The 22,142-nt window shown below is 44.3% G+C and overlaps 2 long non-coding RNA genes across 3 annotated transcripts; one reads left to right on the plus strand and one right to left on the minus strand.

Annotated features, from left to right (window-relative positions):
• The first annotated feature begins 216 nt into the window (after positions 1-216).
• On the plus strand, positions 217-20,445 carry LOC310664583. 2 transcript variants are annotated; one of them, XR_014504975.1, is made up of 4 exons: positions 217-910; positions 1,368-1,430; positions 19,217-19,278; positions 19,503-20,445. It is a non-coding gene; the product is annotated as an uncharacterized lncRNA (long non-coding RNA). The 2 variants fall into 2 exon arrangements; XR_014504974.1 differs by having other exon boundaries at positions 19,217-20,445.
• LOC310664585 lies at positions 5,311-15,767 on the minus strand. The gene is made up of 3 exons (XR_014504977.1): positions 14,930-15,767; positions 7,499-7,574; positions 5,311-5,910 (listed from the first exon to the last, which is right to left on the minus strand). It is a non-coding gene; the product is annotated as an uncharacterized lncRNA (long non-coding RNA).
• Positions 20,446-22,142: the final 1,697 nt, after the last annotated feature.

Consider the following 22,142-nt stretch of genomic DNA (forward strand, 5'->3'; position numbering starts at 1 on the left):
TCTTCCCCCATGAAAGAGGTTTCAGTTTTTCTGTCTCGTTCATTTTACTGCTTAAGTGAGTACAAGGTTGAGCTTGTCTTATCATTGCGAGGTAGCTCCCAAGGGAAGGCATTACCTCATGAAACCTTCCCTCACATTTTAACTGAAGCACAGGAAGCCAAGGAGGCTGGCTTAGAGGTCACCAACACACTGCCCTCAGGAGGCACCAATGTGTCTGGCAGTACTTCCTAAGGTGCCCCCTAAAGATCTTGGTTTTTAAAAAATCCCCTCAAAAATTCACAGTGCACAAGAGACAGTTTGCATTTCCCGCTCAGTTCCTGTTTGCTCAGCCTCTTGTCCATTGAACCTGCCCCTTAATCATGTCCACATTTCATTGCATGACAGGGTTGGGCACGAAAAGAGGGAAAGTGCCAAGAGTGTCTCTCGGTGACTGAGCATGGTGGCAACTGATATAGGTGTCTTTTTCATTTTCTGTCCCTCTTTTTCTGTTCTTTTCGATGTGGCTGCCATTTTGTGTTCAGCCATTCACCAGTGTCAGCCATTTTGTGTACTTCCAAACAGGCCCATCCAGAGCTTAGCCCACCAAGGCCCAGGGCAAATGTACTCAGCTGCCCCCTCCATCTGCATGAGCCTGCTTCCACACACTTACCCAGCACCAGCTGCCATTTTGTGTTGTGCCCAACACCCTGCGGCAGCCATTTTGTGACTGGCACCATTGGCGCTTTTTGAAAAAATTCAGATGCGCCTACCGGTTTTCAAAGGGCATTTCCTGGATGCCTCCTTAATTGATGGAGAATGTTTGGGGTGAGGGAACAGAAGAAATCCAACCTAAATCATATGGACAGAAATGTGATGTCTTTTGACTAAGTAATTCACCAAACAAGAGCATGAGTTTCTCCACAGTCAGTGGGTAAGAGAAGAATAATGTGTCTGGACTTAGCATAAATCGCTTTTGTTCAAAACAGGATCATATTTCTTCCCTGTCAGAATCCAAACTTCAATATTTCCACTACAAAACATTACATGTCACTTCCTTCTTGGTTACAATGTCAAAATAAAATAATTTCATGCATGATGAAGAAATCTCACTGCTATATTCTGCTCTGTGAGAAACTATCATGACGAGGTTTAAGAATGAGTCAAGTACAAAAAGACGAGGCGGCTTTTTATTATTACTGCAGTTCACCTCCACTAAATTTACCTGATGGAAACAACCAGTTATGAAAAACGCTTAATCTAGACATGCTTTTTCTTTTAAAGGGTGGGTGGGGTAGAGGGAGGGACATGACAGAGGTGCAAAAGATAATGTGTGGAATGAAGAAAGTGGATAATAAGAGGATTTTTTTGTTTCCTTTTCTTACTGCTAGGACCCGGGATAAGCCAAGGACAGTAACGGGCATCCCATAGCCCTTGAAGACACACCTGTATACGTAAGCATTCCCTTGAACTTGTAATCTAATTGTTTAAATCAGTTTTTTGCTGTTTTTTCATTGCAGGTATTTTAATGCTTTTTATGGAATTGTTCCGCATTTTAATGATGGAAAGATTTCATAGTTGATTTTACCCTTGTAAAATGACTTGGAATCCATTTTGGCATGTAAAGCAGCATATCAATTAAATGGTTATTACGTTTACTGTTGCGTTTGTAACCCATCTTTCCTCCAAGGGGCTCAAAGTGGCATGCATTCTTTCCTGCCCTCTCTGCTTTATCTTCACAGCAACCCTGAGAATTAGGTGGGCAGACAAAACGGAAGTACTCCTTCACACAGCATGCAGTTAAACCATAGGATGTGTTGTTACAAGTTGTAGCGAGGGAGACCAACTTGGATGGCTTTAAAGGGGAATGAGACTAATTCATGGAGAATAAGGCAACCAATGGCTACTAGCCATGACAGCCATGTAATGCCGCCTCTTCCCATATGAACTAACCCCGGACCCTGTGATCATCATCTGAGGCCCTTCCTTGTGTGTCCCCTCCATGAGAGTCTTGGAACGCAGCAGCATGAGAAAGGGCCTTTTCTGTGGTGGCTCCCCATTTGTGGGAGGCTCTCACCGGGGAATCTCAGCAGGCACCTTCATTACATATCTTTAGGCACCAGGCAAAAAACATTCCTCTTCTCCTAGGCCTTTGGCTAATTAAGCTATCTATGACTGTCAGGGGTCCCTTTATGTTTACTATGGCTTTCTAAACTGTGTGGCAGGGGGGGCTATTGTTTTTGTTTGTTACTATGTTATGCATTTTTGTGTTTTTATATTGTAAACGGCCATGTGATCTCAGATGAAAGGCAGTATAGAAATTTTATTATAATTAATAATAATAATACCTAAGTGAAAGGCAGCAGGCTTCGAGAAATCCAAGGTTAGCGAAGGTACAGAAATCTGAGGGGGTAAAAAATGCTACTAGGTTGGGGAACCTCAGTGACAGTTCAGTGAGGACTGAGCATGCTCAGTATCCACAAAATGTTTACTATGTGAGAAGGGGAAGAACAGAATGCAGTGTCAGAAAACTCGTGAATAAGGAGCGCTCTATTTTGATCTTGAGGTCCAGGGTGCATTCAGACAGCACTTGATTCTATTTCCCCGGCATTTCGTTACCTGCTACTTTTTGTGTTTTGTGTGATGTTTTAAGTGTTTAAAAGTGTAAAAGCCACTTTTAGAAAACGGGTAGAATGACTAATGCTGTCAACTTGAAAAAACTGCATTGCAATGTCACGTGACAAGATTTTGGGTGGTATCCCAGCATGCATCCTTTCCCACTATTTAAAATTCATCACAACATGGTGGTTTGTGGATCAAAAGGGCACAGTTCCGTAACACAACTGGTAATGCAGTGTAAAAGGAATGTATGAAATTGGGACAAGAGGCACCAGCGTTGGCAACCACTAAGGCTTTGTCTGAAGGCAGCCCCAATTATCACCTCACTAATTTGCCCCAATTAACACCTCACTTCGCTTTCCAGTAGCCAGGTGAACTTCTCTCAGTCACTCTGTTGTTCCTTATGAAAGCATTCTATCCTTTACGCAGGCAGCCTTGATTTAAGAACTCCGCTACTTTGATGGATGTGGCCAAGATGATCTTTTGGTGGAACAATGCACGGAAAGAATCCTTACAGAATGCTCCCCTTGTAGCTGGTCCTTTGGCAGCTGATCCTCAGGGACGTGTCACATTTGAAAATGATTGATTATTCATTCACCTGCGCTGCCTTGCATGGAACAGAAGCTTCGACGTGAGTTGCTTTCTGGTCCATATGAAACACCACCATCTTAGAATTTAGCACTCATGTCCTGTTTTGAGGCTTCCTATCTGGTTGGTCAATCTGAAAACAGCTTGCTGGACTAGATAGTCCATTGGCCTGATCCCACAGCCAATCTGATGCCAGCCAGATACCCAACTTTCCCTAGTCCCTAGTCCTTTTTATTTTTTTTAGCGCCTCTGAAAGGTCAGCACCAAATGCTGACCATGACCAGACAATAAGCCAGGTGTAGGGAAGCTTTAATCCTGTTCTCCAGGTGTTGCTGAACGACAACACCCATCATTCCTGGTTATTGGCCATGCTTGCTGGGGCTGATGGGAGTTGAACAACAATTGGAGGGCCACTGGTTGCAACAAGCCATGGATATTGCTGCAAATACATGGAATGCTCAATTAAAATGTAGGCATCTCATTGCACAAAAGCTACAGAGGGAAATGTCATAATTTATGTATAAACTCATATTTCAAATTTATTATTATTATTTTATTTATGTATACACTGTTTACATACCAAAATGGCCCTTAAGCGGTCTACAACTATAAAATAAATTGCAAAATCCATGCATAATTAAAATATACAATAAAACTGTTCCATCAAAGCATTAAAACAGCCTTAATTAAAATATACAACAAAACAAGCCAGTTAAAAAGCATAACAAATAAAACAGTTATCATTTTATTTATCCAGTGGTTTTTAATATATTCACTTGTTTTGTATTTAGTATTTTTCTGTAATATGAAATGACTTCTAGACGATTCATAAATGACAGCAAGAAATAAAAGTTTAAAATTCTTAATTCTGTAATTGAACCATGCAGACACAGCCAGGTATATCATCCCTGACCACTGGTCCTGTTAGCTAGGGGTGATGGAAATTGTAGTCCCAAACATCTGGAGTGCTGGTGTTTGCCTATGCCTGCTTTAAGAAAGGGGTTCTGATGAAAATTCATCAGCATTTTAGCGCACATTTCTTCTGAATTGACAATTTTGTCTGCTATTTTACTGAGAGGAGCTACAGTAGACACTTTTAAATATCTAAAGGGCTGCCACTTGAAAGATGGGGCAAACTTGTTTCCTCCTGCTCTGGAGGACAGAACCCTCTTAACTTGGAGATTCCAACTAAGAAAGGAGATTCCAACTAAGCATCAGAAAGAACTTTCTGACAGTAAAAGCTGTTCAACTTTCATGAGTGGTCATGGATTCTCCTTCCTTGGAGGTTTTTAAGCAGAGGTTGGATAGGCACCTGTCTTGTATGTTCTGGTTGATATTCCTGCATTGCAGGGATTGGATTAGATGAGCCTCTGAGTCCCTTCCAACTCTACAGTTCTATGATTCTAGGACTCTATATTCCAGTGGTGGTGAACGTGATGATGTTGGACTCCAACTCTCACCACCCCAGCCAGCAGGGTCAATGATCAGGGATTATGGGAGTTGTAGCCCAGAAACACTTAGTATGTTTAACCTGCAGGAGAGATGACTGAGAGGTGATATGATTTGTTGTTGTTGTTTAGTGGTTTAGTCGTGTCCAACTCTTTGTGACCCCATGGACCAGAGCACGCCAGGCACTCCTGTCTTCCACTGCCTCCCGCAGTTGGTCAAACTCATGCTGGTAGCTTCGAGAACACTGTCCAACCACCTCGTCCTCTGTCATCCCCTTCTCCTTGTGCCCTCCATCTTTCCCAACATCAGGGTCTTTTCCAGGGAGTCTTCTCTTCTCATGAGGTGGCCAAAGTATTGGAGTCTCAGCTTCAGGATCTGTCCTTCCAGTGAGCACTCAGGGCTGATTTCCTGAAGAATGGATAGGTTTGATCTTCTTGCAGTCCATGGGACTCTCAAGAGTCTCCTCCAGCACCATAATTCAAAAGCATCAATTCTTCGGATAGCCATCTTCAAATATCTGAAGGGCTGTCACATGGAACAAGCTTGTTTTCTCCTGATCCGAAGGGTAGGGACTTGAACCAATGGATTCAAATTACAAGAAAGGAGATTCTGACTAAACATTAGAAATAACGTTTTTGACAGCTGTATGACAGGGGAACTGGCTATGTCATGGGAGGTTGGATTGCCACCTGTCAGGGAGCCTTTAGCTGTGATAACCTGCATTACATGGGGTTGGACTAGATGACCCTTGGGGTCCTTTTGAACTCTATAATTCTATGATCACAGCAGCCACAGGTTCCTCACTCCTGCTGTATTATATGAAGGGCATGTATGATATCACACTGGTGCTATGGGATCAGTATTGTAGATATAGCCAACAGTTATATTTGTGGTGGTGGGGCAGCCTTTGATTAGTGTGGGAAAGAGTTCAGGGAATTTCAAGCGCATTTGTCTGGACTTTGGCTGATTTGGTCACCATGACCATCTTCCACCATGCAAAATCAGGGCTCAGAAAAGAGGTTGCCTTTGGACATAAACTTTGCAATGTAAATCTGTATCCTTGATTATGACATCTAGTTTGGAAATCCTTGACAGAATACCAGGCTTTTACTGCACTCTTCTTGCCTAACTGATTTCAGCTGTTCATAACAGTTTTGAATGGCATGTGATGATGGCATAAAACTCAACTTAAAAGTGTAGCATGGAAAAGAGCAGCCAGCTCCAGCAGTGATAAGTTGAAATGTGTTTTGCAGAACTGGCTCCCGCAGTTTTCAAAAGCTGACAACAGAAGGGAAAGAATAATAACATTGGAGAGAGGGATGGGTGAATCTGTCAATTTCTTATTCTTTCATATTCTTGTTTTTCCATTTTTAAGCTTGGTTCTCCCTGTTTCCACTTGAGTTCACAAAAACTTTTTTTTTTTTTAAAGTCCTCGTGGAAGTTCGTCAGCAATTTCAGTGTGATTTTCCCCCAATATCCACATTTTTAATACAATTTGCCCAGCATACACATTTTTGCAAGCAATTTCTCCTAATATAATGCATTGTGTGTGTGCTCTTTTCACCAGTATATGCATTTTAATGCACATTTACATTTAATTTATGTTTTACTGTAGCAAACGCATTGTTGACAAAATTCACAGAAGTGCAAATTTCAAAGAATGAATGTGTTTTGGTCCTCATAAAGTTCCAAGTGGTGTGAATTAGGTAGGTTTACCTTTAAATGTGAAGTGAGCTAAACTTCTCCCCCATCTCTAGTTTGGAGAAGGCAGAGGCCTGCAATGGGAGCTGGGGCTTCTTCTTTTTGATAGGAACCTGTTTTTCATTTACAAAATGCAAAGTGCTGGGATTCATTCTCCCTGCTCCCAAAGCCATGCCTTCTGACCCAGAGATCTGTATATACCCCCAGCCCCTGCTTTATTGGAGATATTGAATGCCTTGGTATTGATGGGAAATCACTCTGCATATCCTCAGAGGCACTTGTGTTATATCAATACAACATTCCAAGGCTGAACCTTGATCCTAAAAATGTAGCTCATTAGCAAACTGTGGCTCAAATCAATCCCCGATAGTGACTTGTGGTAGCAGGAATATATGCCAGAGGTTTTTGCTTTTGTCTTAAGGGTACTTCAAAAATTGTTCCCAACAGAAATCTATATATTCTCCCCTGATATCTTTAATATGATTAATGGAACTGACGTTCAAGAGAGCAGGTTCCCTGGGGGAAACTGTTTCCAGGAGAACAGCTCCCAGTCTTACATTTTTAAATGTAATTTTTCTATCCTTTTTTTTTTCAACTGAGAGCTGCACCGCAAGATTCAGACAAGTGCAGAATCTGAAGGACGGGTGTTATGAAACCCACACTTTAGTCTGAGAGGTGCGGACCAGGTCAGTTCAAATGGAAATTTATGAAGAACAAATCCCCAATTCTCAAAAATAAAAGCCCATATATGTGGGGATCCCTGTGGTGAGGGAATGGTACTCAAAACATTTCATGTATGTATTTAACCAAATTTGTAAACTGCTTGGTTGTAAAGAAACCTCAAAGCAGTTAATAAAGAACATGCTATGGGCCACTGTTTGCTTTTTTAAAAACTTTGTGTACCTCCCAACTGAACCCTGGCCTTCTGAACTGAACTCCCAGGGTTGAGCCCTCGCTTCCATTAAGGTTTAGTTGCTGGCTAGATAATACTTCGGAGAGCAGAATACTTTTTGTGTGTTTATTTCCCATCATCTGTGCAGTTGTCCCCCCCCCCCCTCAAAATATGCGCTGCGCCAGATAGAGATGTCTCCTCAATACTCGTGATGGATGGCTAACCCAAATTACTTTGAGGCATCTGAGTTTTCAAGAACTTCCATTAAGTTACCTCATTTCTTGCCTGTTTGTTCTGCAAGGCAACCCTGGGCAATAAGGCGAAGATTCCTGATCTTCGTAAACATGTCCTAGAGATAAAAAAAGAAATTGTTTCAAAATGCTGCACCCTCCTTTCCTCTGTATCTCCACATGCAATTTCCTCTTTGCCAGGCTTTGAATTCAGAAAAGTCTCAGATGTGATTTTCCAAAACTCAAGCTCCATCTTTTTAAAAGCTTTTAATCATAGCTGCCAAAGACTCATCCCCCGAGGCTGCAATCCTGTACACCAGTGGTTCCCAATTAGCTAAGTTCTGTGGATCCCCTGTTTTTCAAAAGCCAAGCCATGGACCCCCTTCTTTTGAAAATGATGATATCTCTGTAGTAGTTTATGTTGAGTGAATGGTGCCACCATATACCCTCCAAGACGTCCCAGCACAAAATCAGGACGTGCATTTTCTGGACCACAGTCTCACTTGATTCACATGACCCGAAAAATGGGATGGTCTGGACAGTTGATGGGTATGTGCCATGGGCCCTTTGGGGCCCGTGATCCACCAGGTGGTAACAGTTGCTGTATGCACTTACCTGGGAATATTCCATTGCATTCAGTGGGCTTACCTCTGTGTGCACATCTATAAGACTACACTGTCAATCAGAGGGTTCTTCTACTAGGCCATCATAGGAAAGCAAATGGCAGCTTTCAATGCAGCTACGAGCAGTTACTATATTCTTGGGAGCCATCCTGTTCTTCAGATTTCCAGGTTTAGGGACCGTATGTGCATTATGCTGCTCAAATCAACCTCCATGTGAATCACTAGGTGTAATAAACTTAAAGCATTCAATACTCAATAATGGCTGGTGCCCATTCGACCTGCAGAGGGAGAAGGCAGGGAGCCCAAACAGTAGATGGAGCCAGAGCTGTTGACCACCAGAGCTGACTATAGATTTATCTCCATTCTCCCCGCTGCTGCTGCCGCCGGAGTGGTACCTATTTATCTACTTGCACTTTGACGTGCTTTCAAACTGCTAGGTTGGCAGGAGCTGGGACCGAGCAACGGGAGCGCACCCTGTCGCGGGGATTCGAACCGCAGACCTTCTGATCGGGAAATCCTAGGCTCTGTGGTTTAACCCACAGCGCCACCCGCATCCCTTTTTTGATATGTTTACAACCCACTTTTCTATTCATAGCAGCAACCAATTGGGAGGACCCCCCCCCCAACCTACAACAGGGGTGGGGAAGAGATCTGGCAGGCTGGATCCTGAGCTCCTATATCCACCAAGGGCTGCCTTCTAGGTTTTTGCTAAACCTGCTGTTGTTGTTTTATTTATACCCCACCCATCTGGCTGGGTTTCCCCAGCAACTCTGGGTGGCTTCCAGCACATATAAAAACATAATAAAATGTCAACCATTAAAAACTTCCCGACACAGCTCCATTCTGGCATTTGGAGGTGGGGGGGGGGAGGAATTTCCCAAAGGCAGCAGTGGCAAAGGCTCATTCATCAGATCTGTGACTTGCAACGTGCAGCTGAAGCTGGTGAGCAACATCCTTCCCAATGTTCCCTGGTGGCTGGGCTGGAAGAAGGCCTGGGAATGTGCTGCATCGCATAGCACAGGGTGGGGAGCTTTTTCCACCTGGTGGGCCAGATGCTGGTTTTCCCCACCTCCACCAGGCCACTCTGGCCAGTGGGTAGGGGTGCCCACTTGTCCATTGCCTTACATAACCATGGCAGCAGGTGAGCTCAAAGGAAGATCCAAGGCAATCTGAGCAGGGCTTGAAGTCACTGTCCATCAGCTGACTGGCACAGACTGCAAGCCCTGCTTTCAGGACTGCAAGCCCTGCTTGCACTCAGCAGTCCCTCTTTAGTGTAACTGATGCCAGCAGGCTTGAGGTCACTGCCCATCAGCACTGACTGCAAGCCCTGGGCAGGGGTCAGCTGCACTACAGAGTTTCCCACTGGGAACGCCAAAGCACGGCCGATCCCAGTGGACTTGCTGCCACTGCTGGTCAGCTGATGAGCAGTGATAGCAAGTCTCCCTTGCGAAGGAATCACCAGGAGTGCCCTTTAAGTTCCCATTGGCACCAGTGGAAACCTCCCATCAGACCAATAGCAACTTCATGGAGGGAGTGATTTTCAGCAAGATAGGGAATAGGGAAAGGATGGCCCGTCACAACCCTATTCACCACTCCCTCCCCCTACAGTGGCTATTCGAAGAATATAATACCTGAGCACTAAATGCTTCTGTGCATTTAATGTCACATATCATTTTGTGACATGCCCTGGTGCTCAAGCTTGCTAGCTCTGGTCTTGATACTGTGCGCTGGAAATTCAGCAGTGCCCACACCCAGCAAACCAGCTGATGATGGACTGGTGTGTATTTGACTTCAGACCCAGCAGGGTGAATGTGCATCAGGACTGAAAATTGAACTTTAGTAACACAGGTTTCCAAGCCAACGGCTAGAAGACTTTGTTTATACCCTCTTCTTTCAGTTTCTGATATGTCTAACTGATGCCGCTTTGCAGTCAGAGAGGAGACCATTGGTTGGAAAAGTGGCTAGACACAATAAACTGCTTTATTGTCATTAACTCTCCCCCCTCCCCAACCTCGATATGGGAAGCTTGACAGAAGGCCATTTATGCAGACACATTCCAAGACTTTGCTGCTTGACAATGCACCTTCTCTTCTACCAGAGGCCAATCCATGTGGGGAAATGGGACACTGGCCCATCAACCTCAGCCACCCCCAACCTGCCTGCCTTCTTACTTCCAACTAGGGTCCAAGAACGAGCACTACCTCAACTTCCGACTCCTTAATCCAGGGGTGACTGACATCAGCTCCAATGTATGGCAAGATCTCATGAGAAGACTTTTTCTGAAGTGGTGGGGGAGCCACGAGAGAACCCCAGTGCAGCTGGACACCTGGAGTAACTTGCTGTAGTTTTAAGGCAGTTCAAAGTAGCTAGCCTTCATGAATTTCAGTTGCAATGCTCTGTGTTGGCCCCTAATTCTTCCCCTGGACCTCAAGAGCAAAAGCAGTAGTGAACCTAGGGAGAAGCTCAGAGTTTGTGTAGGAACATGCTTTTAGCTACCAGGAATCTTTCATGCCAAGGCTCTCCCGGGATGGAAGGTCTAATCAGGACGAATGAGAAAGCAGAGATCCCAGTGAGCAGTGACCCAGCAGATTGCCTGTCACTCTCCTATCCCAAAACATAAGAACAGCAGTTCTAACGTGAGGAAGAGATCTTTATTCAGGCTGATAAAAGTATGGGTTCAGCAGCAAGCACAGGATCTAAAAGTCTTGATGCCTAGGTACACGAGTAAGGTGAAAGATGCAGGACTGAAAGGATGCAATGAAGATGTCCCAACAATTTGTCATGCTGCTCCCACCAAGCTTTTAGATGTGAGGCAGGGCAAGCTCACTGACTCTCCTGCTTTATGATACAGCCTGCATGCAAATGCATGTTCTGTCTGGGCTGCTGCGTCTGGTCCCTCGGTTCCCAATTTACAATAACTTTTGTTTGCAGTTATGTTGCTTATCTTCTTCTCCCCTTTCTTGCATTCTCTCACTCACTTGTCCTTTCCTTCCATCTCAGCCTCTTCCAGTCTCATGCTATTCCTTTAGTTCCATCCAATTTGCATTCACACTCCAAACTAGCCCCTTCTCCTGCAGCATCAATCTGCCAAAATTTATCCTTGTGGTCCTGAGCATCCTCCAAGACCCACTGACGCCACAGTGGTCTCATTCTGGGTTGGGTGGCCTGCAAGGATGAGACCCTTCTCAGACTCTTTCTCTCCTTTGTCAGCCTACAGAAGCCAGCTGCAGCAGTCACTTACCTCCTGTTCTGCCTGCAGCTCTCTATTCACATTTGGGATGAGAAAATCTGTCTATTTCTCATCGATGTCATTTTCACACATGTTCGCCTATAAGTCTGTTCCATCTGATTTTAGCATTAACTTCCATTTAAGAAACAATAAAGTCTGGACTGAAATTTTAAAGCATATTTCCCCTACAGTATGCACCTTTCCAAATGCCAGAGCAGTTTGAAACTACTCTGACAAGTTAAGCGTCTGAGAACTTTTTTGCCAAATTGAGAGAAAATGACATAATCAGTGGGCAGCTAAATTCTGATTTGCCCATTCAGAGTTGTGAAGTGTGGATTAGGCCAGGTCATTATAGGATTTGCAAAGACAAAATAATCTACATGATTATTTTCAACACACCCACACAAAATAAATTGCAGTCATTGCTCAGTTGTTACGGGGAATCTGAAAGTGTGAAGATAAAAGTTCATTGCTTGCTTTAGGGACTCCTTGATAACACTTTTCAAGTCAGTACATCACTTGCTTTAGGGATTACAAATAACATTTCTCAAGCCAATTTTGCATTGCATAGCTAAAACCTTCTCCCAGTGAACAGGGGACTTTTTGTATGGAGGAACATTCTGGCCTATGAGCCCACAGGCTGATTGACTTCCTAGGGAAGGAAAGGGGAACCCGTGGACATCCAGATGTTCTTGATCTCCAACTTTCATCAGCCCAAACCAGCAGACCCAAAGCCTGTCCAACCATCGGGTAGTATCATACCTAACCCTGATTTGATGCCAAACACTGAGTCCTCAGGGGATGAACCAAACATTCCACAGGTCAAGGAAATCTTGAGGGGCAAGCAGGGTCTCTTGGAGGCGGTATGCCTGGAAATCCCAGGTGTGAGAGAAGCATCCCTGTGTAAGAAACCCTGTCAAATTGCAGTCAAAGGGGCCCAGGGGCTTTTGTGCCACTATCAAAGGTTATGGCGGGGAATTAAAAAGCATTCACTTTCCTCTCTGAGGTTGTGCTTATATTTATTTATCCCTAGAATCATAGAATTGTAGAGTTGGAAGGGAACCCAAGGGTCTTCTAGTCTAACCCCCTGCAATGCAGTAATCTCAACTAAGGGATCCATGACAGACGGCCATCCAACCTCTGCTTAAAAACCTCCAGTGACAGAGAGCCCAGAACCTCCCGAGGGAGACCATTCCACTGTCAAACAGCTCTTACTGTCAGAAAGTTCTTCCTGATGCTTAGTCAGAATCTCCCTTCTTGTAACTTGAATCCATTGGTTCAAGTCCTACCCTTCAGAGCAAGAGAAAACAGGCTTGCTCCATCTTCCATGTGACAGCCCTTGAGATATTTGAAGATGGCTATCATATCTCCTCTCACTCTCCTCTTTTCCAGGGTAAACAAAGTCAGGTCCTTCAACCATTCCTCATATGGCTTGGTTGACAGACCCTTGATCATTTTGGTTGCCCTCCTCTGCACACATTCCAGCTTGTCAACATCCTTCTTAAACTGTGGTACCCAGAACTGGACACAGGACTCCAAGTGGGGTCTGACCATGGCAGAATAGAGTAGTACTATTACTTCCCTTGATCTGGACCCTGTACATATTTCTGATGATACAGCCTTGAATAGCATTAGATTTCCCCACCCCACCCCACTGTGATTGTAAAGCCATTGTAAATCTCTCCTTCTGACTAAAAGAGAGGCATGCCAATCATGGAGGACCCCTTTGGGAATGTGGTCCTGTGTCTACAAAAGTCTCCTTCCAAAGATCAAAACGAGAACATTGAACTGGGTTTGGAAGCTGTTATAGTGCTGGCATAATGCCGCTTTCCAAGAGAATACTATGAAGAGGTACCAAGTTGTAGGATTGGGTCACTAATCATCTTAAAACCCAAAACTTCAACTTATCTAAATAATGCCCTTTGGCTGTGACTGGGCCAAGGACATTTCAAAGTTGACCACATAGAGCAAAAGTGCCTACAGGGCTCTGTGTTTAGAGATGGTGCTTCTCAGTCAATGACTCTGGGCACTGTGGAAGCTCTAGTCACTTATGATGAGGCAATGCATCCTTGTTAAAGAGTTCTGGCGATAGAAGGTGAGGGCAATTTGGTGACTTAACAGAATGGCCAAAATGAGAGAGTGGGAATGAAAGCTAGCTATGTATTACAGTGATGCTTTCACGAGGAAATGGACCGTGCATTTAATAGCCCATGTTATGACTAAGCCTATTCTGAGTTGGATGAGACCATAGGCTTGAAATTGTTTTGGATAATCACAGGGTCCTTTCATAGCAACCTTCAAATCCATTTCAGTGGAAGAGCTTGAGGATTAGAGAAGGCATTGCAACTTTTGAGAATGTATCTAGAGGATCCTCTAAAACTGGGGTGGGAGACCTTTTCGAAGAGGGCCACATTCCCTTCTGAACAACCTTCTGGGGGCCACTGGCCAGTATTAGGTGGGGCCAGAGACAAATGTAGATGGGCGGGGTACAGTCATCATCACCAGTGCTTTTTTTAATACAGAAAAATGGTGCTAGGACTCACGCTGAAGTTGTTAGAGTAAGTACCACACTTTTAATGGGGGGGGGGTACCAGTACTGCTTACCCTTGAATACCCCCAGAAAAAAAGCACTGAGATTCATCATCATCATTATCCAATGAAGAAGCTGATATAATGTATAAATCTCCTCTACGGTCTTTGTGCTGGCTTTAAAAGAAATATTGTATTTAAAATACACATATATTAATTGTGCAGTCTCACCACTGGCTGAGAAAGTGTCATGCTTTGGATAACAATTTTTCAAACAAAATTTAACACACTAATTTTCTTGGGATGAAGATCAAGTAGCTTTCCATTCGGGATGTACCTAGAGGGCAACTTGTTCAAGTTAAGCTTATTGAAACAGAAGCAACAGAATGTCAATTTGTGGTCTAACAGCATGTCATATCTGAGAATTGAATAAGCAATTACATGAGGCTAAATTGAATTTATTTCAGTGCCAGATTTGTAGTCCACTTGTTGTTGTTTTTTGTTTTTTATTTTTTGACTGAGATAAAATACTACTCTGTCTATACAGTAAACATGTTCTCAGGTGTCATAATTTTTAAGTTAGCAGCTTTAAAAGTTGGCTGTTTAACCCCCCCCCCCCTTTAAAGTGAGATGTGCTACATGCTCTTTTACCAGACTGCAACTAGTTAGACATCACTGTAGGGAAAAGAGAAACAAGGAACTCTCCTGTGCAAATGAGTTGTAAGCAGAAACAATTACGTGTGTATGAAAAAAGAGGTTTCTGGAGACCCTACAAAATCAAATTGGAGGCATGGCATGGCAGTCCTCAGTTCAGATAAGTTTCATATTCTCTTCTTGCAAATTACATGATCGCCATTGTGGAAGTGATGTCATAGCATCATGAATCAGATTTGGCTCTGTGATGACATCACAGAACCAAATCTAAACGAAGACAGCCACAAGCCCATCAGGTCTGTGTCCCTGCGTCAGTTCTGTCATGCAGAAATGTTGGTGAGTTTCCACGATGATTTTTTAAAATTGCAAACTGATGTGGAAGTGTGGAGAACTGAACTTAGCACTGGAAAAAGGCAAAACTAAAAAAAAAAACAACAACCTGGAAATAAATTCATCCATCACTCAGCACCTCCTGCAGAATGTGTGGCTGGAACACTGGGTTTGGTCTAGGAGGAAAAACAGACATGAATGAGACAGAGCACCTGGAATTTTGTTGGAGCAGCTCTTGAGAAACATGTGCTAATAAGTAGGAAGAAGAGACACTGTGTACTTGGGGATCTGTGGCAGAAGCAGTATGTCAGTTTCTGAAAGGATGGGCGCTCGCTGAGTCAGACACGATTACTGGCATTGCCGCAGACCACCAGGATGGATTCTGATGCTGCTTGCTACTCATGTTTAATCTGGCCTAACTCCTTGGAAGGCTGTCCTTTGACATCTCTCTAAATCGGAACACGGTCCTCACACGCCTGGAGGTTCTTACACAGCTGCCTGGGATTTGTTCTCAGGACCGCACCTTTCGACAGCCACCAAGGCAAACCGAGTAAGATCCTTAAGCTTGCAGCACAATAACAAGATTTTAAATGCTTCTTCACATCTTGCCTCTGAGCTCTCATGTCCGGGCTCCTACCTAGCACATGCAGAGCTAGACTCTGATACTTGGAAGCAGAAAAGGGGTCTTTATTTGCGCAAGTAACCGTACAGCATCGGCAGCAGGTGCCATGCTCAGGAGTCACGACTCAGGAGCAAAGCAAGAAGCTCAGAACTGGACAGAAGGAGCAGAGAGGCTCTAACAGGTTTCCCCTCCTGGCATGCTTTTGAAGATGAGGCGTGGCACGCTCACTTGTGGCACGTTTCTTGTGCTGTGGGAATACCAGAACCTAAGAAGAGCCTGCTGATTCAGGCCAATGGCTCGTCTAGTTCAGCATCCTATTCACTTATATATATAGGAGTCTTGGTTGACCACAAACTTGACATGAGCCAACAGTGTGATGCGGCAGCTAAAAAAGCCAATGCAATTCTGGGCTGCATCAATAGGAGTATAGCGTCTAGATCAAGGGAAGTAATAGTGCCACTGTATTCTGCTGTGGTCAGACCTCACCTGGAGTACTGTGTCCAGTTCTGGGCACCACAGTTCAAGAAGGACACTGACAAACTGGAACGTGTCCAGAGGAGGGCAACCAAAATGGTCAAAGGCCTGGAAACGATGCCTTATGAGGAACGGCTAAGGGGGCTGGGCATGTTTAGCCTGGAGAAGAGGAGGTTAAGGGGTGATATGATAGCCATGTTCAAATATATAAAAGGATGTCATATAGAGGAGGGAGAAAGGTTGTTTTCTGCTGCTCCAGAGAAGCGGACACGGAGCAATGGATCCAAACTACAAGAAAGAAGATTTCACCTAAACATTAGGAAGAACTTCCTGACAGTAAGAGCTGTTCGACAGTGGAATTTGCTGCCAAGGAGTGTGGTGGAGTCTCCTTCTTTGGAGGTCTTTAAGCAGAGGCTTGACAACCATATGTCAGGAGTGCTCTGATGGTGTTTCCTGCTTGGCAGGGGGTTGGACTCGATGGCCCTTGTGGTCTCTTCCAACTCTATGATTCTATGATTCTATATAATTTTTATTAGATTTTGTATTTTACAATTTAGAATACTCTTTTAAACATCCTTAAAATATCAGTTACTTCCCTTCCTCTCTTTCCATGGTTCATTTTGCCAATCGTAAAACCCTGCATATTTTACACATTTTATTCCATTATTACATCCATCAAAACTGTTGAATTTATCTTAATGCTGCCAACATTTTCAAGTGTACACAATTTGCCCCCATATACAGTCATACCTCATGTTACGTTTGCTTCATGTTACATTCTTTCAGGTTATGTCCCACGGCAACCCGGAAGTACCAGAAAGGGTTACTTCCGGGTTTTGCCGCTCGCTCATGCGCAGAAGCGCAAAATGACATCACGTGCATGCTCAGAAGCGGCAAATCACAACCCGCGCATGCGCAGACACGCCACTGCGGGTTTTGCTCTTTTCATGTTGCGAACGGGCCTTCGGAACGGATCCCGTTCGCAACCAGAGGTACCACTGTATTCAATAAACATTTTCCAATCTTCTCTAAACGTATGTTCTTCTTGTTCTCTTATTCTATATGTTAAGTCCACAAGCTGCACATATTCCATCAGCTTTAGTTGCCATTCTTCTTTAGCTGGAACCTCGCTCGTTCTCCAAAGTTCAGCATCCAGTTCTCACAGTGGCCAAGCAGACACCTGTGGGAAACAAGCAAGCGGGACCAGAGTACAACAGCTGTCTGCCCACCTGCAATTCCCAGCAGCTGGTATTCATAGGTGTTGGCTGCAGGTGGGCACTCCCATTGGTGGGTCTGCTCCCATCTGCAAAGGCATTGTCTGGTTCTAGGTGACAAGGCTGCACCCTCCTGATCAGGCCACTTGCTGTTCAGCTCCACATCTTGGCTGATCAAAGCACTCCCCAGGCTTCCCTGGGGAAGATCCTTGCTCCCCCCTTCCACAGGGCAAAGAGGGGAGTTCCCTCCTCCTCCAACCCAGGTTCCCCCTCCCCATATTTCTGCCTCCTCTCCCATTGGATCCTGCTAACCCAAACCTGATCCTGAGACTGTTGGGGGACTCACGGCATCTAATGTGTGTTCACCCATCAGCAGAACTATCATCATATCTGATTTTCAAACCTCAATGCAGATAACTCTCTGCCTTCCCTCTGCAAGAAATCCCTTGAGAATGGACCCCAGCAGTAACGAACAGAATTTAAAAAAACAACCCAAAGAGGATTTCACCTTCTCAATGCATTTCTCATCTGAAGGGGGTCGGGTGGGGAAGCCAGCTCACATTCTGCTTCTTAATATAGATTAATTTAAATCCAATTGCTGTGCTGCAGGACGGTATAAAAATCAGGCCACCCAGTTTTTATTGCTGGGAAGTGGTTGTGATCCTGGGTAACAACGAAGAAATACAGAGCCGCAAGCAGAATGTTGCTTGCATGTTCCATAGCCCAGCAGTTCTATTCACTGTTGCTTGCACGGTAGGGCATGGTTCTTACACCAATCAGGCCCTGTTTTTCTTAATCTCACAGCAAAGATTGGAGAAACACAGATTGTAGAGTTGGAAAGGACTGTGAGGATCATCTAGTCCAACCACTTGCAATATTTGTTTGTTTGTTTGTATGCCTCCCTTATCTCAGGGTGGTTTACAACATAAAACTACAATATAAAAATCACAAAATACGTAATCAAATAAAAACAAAGACAACCCAATAACCCCCCTTTCCAAAATACATTTTAAAAGGGCATCAGATGTCAATCAGCCAAAGGCCTGGTTAAAAAGGAATGTTTTTGCCTAGTGCCTAAAGGTGTATAATGAATGTACCAGCAGAACTTCCTTGGGGAAAGCATTCCACAAATGGGGACCCACCACCGAAAAGGCCTGTTCCCATGTTGCCACCCTCTGGACCTCTCGTGGAGGAGGCACATGAAGAAGGGCCTCAGAGGATGATCTCAGGGTCTGGGTAGGTTCATATCGAGAGAGGCAGTCGTTGAAGTACTGTCCTGAGACATTTAAGGCTTTAGAGGTCAAAACTCGCACTTTGAATTGGGCCCGGAAACTAATTGGCAGTCAGTGTGCTCTGGCCAGGATCGGTGAAATACGTTCAAACCATCTTTCGCCCAACATGGGGTTCAACCCCACAACCCTGAGATTGGAAAAGGCAGTGGTGGAACACGTGCCTTGCATGAAGAAGGTCCAGGTTCAATCTCCAGCAAGTAGGGCTGGGAGAGACCACCCCTGTGGCAAAAAGTGTGTGTGAAGAGCCCATCGCTGAATTTAGAGAGTGTTCCAATAGGCCAGAGTATATAAGGTCACTTTCTTGAGTCTCCTAGTACCTGGAGGCAATGCAGGTCTGTGGCACCTTGTTCCAAATGTGGTGCAGGGGTTAGAGCATCCTTTCTCAACCTTGGGTCCCTAAATGTTGTTGGACTACAACTCCTATCATTTCTAGCCAGCATGGCCAGTAGTTTGGGATGACAGGAACTGGAATCCAACAACAGGCTAGATTCGAGTGTTGGCCCTGGGAGACGCGGGTTCAAATCTTCACTTGGGCATGAAGCTCATTGAGTGGCCTTGGGCTAGTCTAATCTACCTTAATGACTGTTGTGTGGGTTAAATGAGGAAGAGGGTGGAAACCATGTATGTCACCATGACCTTCTTGAAGAAAAAAGTAGGATATGAATGCAATAAAATAAGTAAACAAATAAACAGAATAAAAATAGTTTTCCTGTCTTGCTTCATGAACTCCTTGTGAGATTGATCTTGAACTGTCCCATAACCTTGTTTTTGGATTATGTTTTGGACCTGGACAGATTCTCTATGCTTGTGTTTGGCTTGTGAAGACTGATCTTCACCTCGAACCCTACTCTTTTGGGTGTTTTGGTAAAAGACTTTACCCTCTTCGGACTGAACCTCTGGCCCCTGGATCATGACAGCGATGGTAGAAGTTGTCACTCAAAACATCTGGAAAAACCACGTTGGTGGGGATGCTGCTCTAACAGTACACACTAAGAGCTTACATGTGTTCTGAGGCACACTCTTGCCTTTTTCTGGATTCCCCACACCTCCCTGTGTAAAAAGCCCTTCTTTGTTTCTCAGATATGATACTGACCTGTCTGAGAACAGAAGTTCAATTGACCCACAGCTGACCACAAGATGTTAGGCCAGTCTCCCTGTAAAGCTTCTCTCAGACATCGCCATTCTCTTCCCTGTGGAGTTCTAGGAGAACACTAAGACCAAGGAGGAGGGGAGCTCACAGGCAGTGCTGACCTCTGGACTGTTTAGGTAAGGAGGTGGGCCTGTGGGTGGGTGGGAGGTGGTGGAAGCAGACTGAGGTTGGTGGGGCAGTGCCCCACTGGCCATAATAAGACCAGCCAGCACTGCATGTGTGGTGAATATATCATTTCTCCAGGAAGGTAAGATTTGGAAGAAAAGAGCAGGGAGGGGGTATTATTTTGTGAAATAAGCATGCCCTAGAGTGATTGCTCTGTGCTCATAAAACAATTCCATTTTCTAAGTCCCTGACACTAAATCTCATGGTGTAAAAACAAATTGTTTGGAGAAAACCATGGATGTTACAAATCATTCCTGTACAAAGCAAACAAGCTATTTACTGAACATCATAATGCTCCCTTTAAGGTCAAACAAAAAATTGTGTGTGTGTTCAAAAAACAACAACAGAACTGTTAAGCTCTGCTGTAGATCCCTAAGCTAAGCACCCTTGCCTTTAAACAACAAATGCGAAAAATGAAAGGAGCACATATGCGGATTCATATGCACATCTGGCTTTGGGTTCTTTATTTCTAACCTCCAAAGTGAGCTGGCTTCACAAGGCTGAATTCATATAGAAAATCCATGCCCTACTTGTGATTTATGACACCACATAACTACTCCAAGATGGTGCGATCCAAAATATCTCGAGGAGGAGTAAGAAGCCCCATAGAGCTCTCAAATGTTCCTACTTGGCATTGAAGGTTTCAAAAACTGTTGAGAGAGAGGCAGGATTAAAGAATCCAGAGACAGTTTTCTTACAATGGCTCGTAGCAGGGGGAAGAAAAAGAAGAAGAAGAGTTTGGATTTGATATCCCGCCTTTCACTCCCTTTTTAAGGAGTCTCAAAGCGGCTAACATTCTCCTTTCCCTTCCTCCCCCACAACAAACACTCTGTGAGGTGAGTGGGGCTGAGAGACTTCAGAGAAGTGTGACTAGCCCAAGGTCACCCAGCAGCAGCATGTGGAGGAGCGGAGACGTGAACCCGGTTCCCCAGATTACGAGACTACCGCTCTTAACCACTACACCACACTGGCTCTCGGGAAGGGAGCCTCGGGCTATCCTGACCTCTTTATCTGGCACTTGGGCTAGAGAACTTGTTCCGTCTGGGGGCCACATTCCCTTCTGGTTAATCTTCTGGGGTCAACATGCCATGGATGGTTGAGGCCACAGGCAAAAGTTGGCAGAGCAATGAGTACGAATTTTGTCTTTCTATATAGTCTAATTTTTACACGCACCTCTGTCTATCCTCCATCCAGATAAGCATGATCAGAGTCCATCTTCAAATATCTGAAGGGCTCTCACGTAGCAGGTGGAGCAAGCTTGATTTCTGCTACTCCAGAGGGTGATTGTATTATTATTGTTATTATTATTATTAAAATTTCTATACTGCCCTTCATCCACAGATCACTGGGCAGTTCACAACATAAAAATACAAAATGAAAACACAAGGTAGACCCTGAAACCATGAGTAAGACAACAGATTCCAACAAAACATTAGGAAGAACTTTCTGGTATCAAGAGCTTTTTGACAGCAGGATGGGTTGCCTTGGAAGGTGGTGGAATCTCCTTTAATGGAGGTTTCAAAACAGAAGTTGCACGGCCATCTATCAGGGATTCTTTAGCTGTGGTCAGTGCATTACAGGGGGTGGGACTAGATGACCCTTGGGGTCCCTTCCTTGGGGTCCGTGATTCTAGGATTCTGTCTTGGTTTAAGCTACCTTGCAGAGTTGTTGTCAGGATAAAATTGGTATTGGGAGAGAGAACCAGGTGTGCTGCCTTTTGCTCATAAGAGGAAAGGCAGGATAAAAAAAAATTACAGCAAATAAATTAAAGCAAGTCTGGAGAAACAACATCTAGCACTTGTTTCATAGACCCTTAGTTTCTGAAAGAGAGTTTCTGCGACAAGCAAATCTTCCAAGCACAACAGATGTGTAATATGCTTGTTCTGTTCTTCTAAGAAGTAGCCAGCTGAAACCAAGAGGTACTACAATTTAACATGTTAAGCTTTGTGCCCCAAGCAATTAACAACACTTTTCAACCTGAAATCGGTGTTTTACACATAAGGCGGCTTGTTTTATGTGCAAAACAAAAGTTACAGAAGCACAGCTATTACCCACCTCCCAAAATGTTATTTTGCTCAGTTCTGTGCGGACAAAATCAAGATTGAAGCATAAGGATGGCCTGGCTTGTGGGAACAGAGCAAGCTGCCTTATACTGGATTAGACCATTGGCACATCTAGCTCAGCTGACTAAACCAATGGCAACCAAGCTAACACCCACAGGATCTATGGCACCCCTGAAGACTTCTAGTGGCACCTATGACTCTGAGCTTTCTTTCTTTTTAAAAAAAGTTTCTAGCCCTCCTAGATAGAACCTCACGGGGCAAGATGAACTACCTTGTGAGCAATTTCTGTGAAATGAGAGTGGTGTAGCTACCTTGTATTTTTCCTGGTATTGGGTGGCGCTG

Source organism: Podarcis tiliguerta (genome assembly GCF_965153285.1).
Source record: "Podarcis tiliguerta genome assembly, chromosome: 14".
Lineage (NCBI taxonomy): Eukaryota > Metazoa > Chordata > Lepidosauria > Squamata > Lacertidae > Podarcis > Podarcis tiliguerta.